This window comes from Xiphophorus hellerii, chromosome 10, assembly GCF_003331165.1.
Source record: "Xiphophorus hellerii strain 12219 chromosome 10, Xiphophorus_hellerii-4.1, whole genome shotgun sequence".
NCBI lineage: Eukaryota > Metazoa > Chordata > Actinopteri > Cyprinodontiformes > Poeciliidae > Xiphophorus > Xiphophorus hellerii.
Window position 1 is genome coordinate 21,465,191 of NC_045681.1, and position 2,139 is coordinate 21,467,329.

At 43.4% G+C, this 2,139-nt stretch overlaps 1 long non-coding RNA gene across 1 annotated transcript; it reads right to left on the reverse strand.

Annotated features, from left to right (window-relative positions):
* Window positions 1-273: 273 nt before the first annotated feature.
* Window positions 274-1,231, reverse strand: LOC116726790 (uncharacterized). Its single transcript, XR_004340661.1, has 2 exons — window positions 1,109-1,231; window positions 274-1,053 (listed from the first exon to the last, which is right to left on the reverse strand). It is a non-coding gene; the product is annotated as an uncharacterized LOC116726790 (long non-coding RNA).
* Window positions 1,232-2,139: the final 908 nt, after the last annotated feature.

Genomic DNA, 2,139 nt, shown 5'->3' on the forward strand with positions numbered 1-2,139 from the left:
GGTCAGTGAACCACTTATCCAAGGGGTTTGAAACTCCAGAGTGCTCATGCATCGTTTTACTAAGGGCCTTAAGTCCTTCTAGCGCCGTGGTCACTGTTAATTTAGCTTGTGCACAAACTTTAGCCAATTTTGTTTTCAAATTTTGATTCATTCGTTCTGCTTTGCCTTGGGATTCCGGGTGATAAACCGTACCGAACTTGTGTTTCAAACCAAGATGAGCTTCCACTGTTTGCAGGTCCTTGTTTCTGAAATGTGTTCCATTGTCTGATCAGATTTTTTCTGGAAAACCGTGCCTGGGGATGTAATGGTTGATCAGACATTTTATGACAGTTTTGCTATCTTCTCTCGCTGCTGGCCACGCTTCAGGCCATCCTGTGAAAGCATCAACACAAACCAGCAAATATTTTTTGCCTTGCACCGTGTTTATCATGTCAGTAAAATCCAACACAACCTCTTTCCCTGGACATGCGAGTGGAGGAAACTGTCCCTGCTGTGGTTTCAAAGTTTTCTTAGGGTTAAACTGTCCACACATTTCACAATTGTTTACAAACTGTTTCACCATGTGGATCATTTGGGGTTGCCACCAGTCTTTAAGATTATGCATCATCTGTTTAGTCCCAACATGTCCCACCCCGTGAGCTTCTTGAAGCAGCTCTTGTTTTTTTTCAGGTGGCAGAATTAACCTACCGTCTGGACCCCTCCAGCATCCATTTGTTTCAGTGGTGCCTCATTGCTTCCACAGGTTTTTCTCTTCAAGTGGCGCCCCCTTTTGGCATCTTACCACCTCATCCATTGGCAAAGTTCCAAATGCACTGTTCCTGCAACATAAGCTCAATCTGTGTACACATTTACCTGTGATCCTTGGGCAAGCTTTAACGCTTCGATCACTGCTTTTATTTCTGCCCTCTGCGCAGATGCTGCCCCTTGTAGTCTCTCTGCTTTCCTTCTCTTCTGTTGCCACAAGTTCTGCACACACGTGTGGTTCTCCTTCTGAAAAACAGTCTGCCATGTTCACGCCTTCGTGTGTGAATGAAATGTTAGGAGCTTCCAGGACTTTAGAAAGTCTTTGTTGTCGCAACGCTGTCATGGTGAAACTTTGTGAGTTTACATATGCCACTACACTGTGTGACGTTAACACCAACAGTGAATGTCCCATGACTATGTGTGCAGTTTTTTGTATCAGTTTGGCTATCCCAGCTGCATGTTGCGTGCAAGGGTGATGCCTGTTTTCCATGTTGTCCATCATTACAGATAAGTACATCAGCACTCTTCTCTCTCCCCCTTTTTTCTGGAACAAAACTCCGTTTACAGCCAGTTTTGTCACAGAAACATCCAGAAAGAACGGCAAAGTGTAGTCAGGGATGGAGAGCTCTGCAGCCGACGCCATGTGCTGTTTGAGAGAGGTAAAAGCTTGTTCGGCCTTAGTGTGCCAAATGAGGAGATTATTCAGATTTCTCATGCCTTGCTTGTTAACCAAGACTCAAAGCGGCTGAGTCAGATCCGTGTAAGACGGAATGTAGCCCCTGCTACATTTGTACTCTTCTTCTGTTCTTGTCGTCTGTTCGTGTGTGGTACTTGGCGGAATAAAGGGGTGCAAAGAAACAAGTTATTTTTACTGACTAACAAACGTAAACTAGCGAAACACAAGATATGTCAAGCGTCTGCATTTAAAGTGCACACGCGTTGAACATGAAGCGTCGGACACGTATTTGATGTGCCGAACGTATTTGTTGTGAATGCACCATTAGAATCTAACTTAAACTCTGACCTCTTTGGGAATCCATTCCTTCTTTTGTCTTTTTCGTCTTCTTCCTGGTATTCTTCCTCCTATTCCTCAGCTGTGGTTCCTCAATGTCCTTGTCCTCCTTCTTCAGATTCCTCTTCCGTAAATCGCCTATTCCTGAGCTGCAAAGTACCGGGCTGGAGCTGTTGGACTCTAATAATGAGAAAAACCCATAGAAACAGCATGAGCATTTTAACAATATTTTCCATAAGAGAAAAACATCCCGACAGAAACATAAGACTTATAGTGACTTGTAAAAACACTTGTCCTCCTTGCTTTTTCACATTTTGTCTCATTACAACCACAAAACTTAGGTTATATTACAGGAATTTCATAAGAAGGACCAATATAAGGTA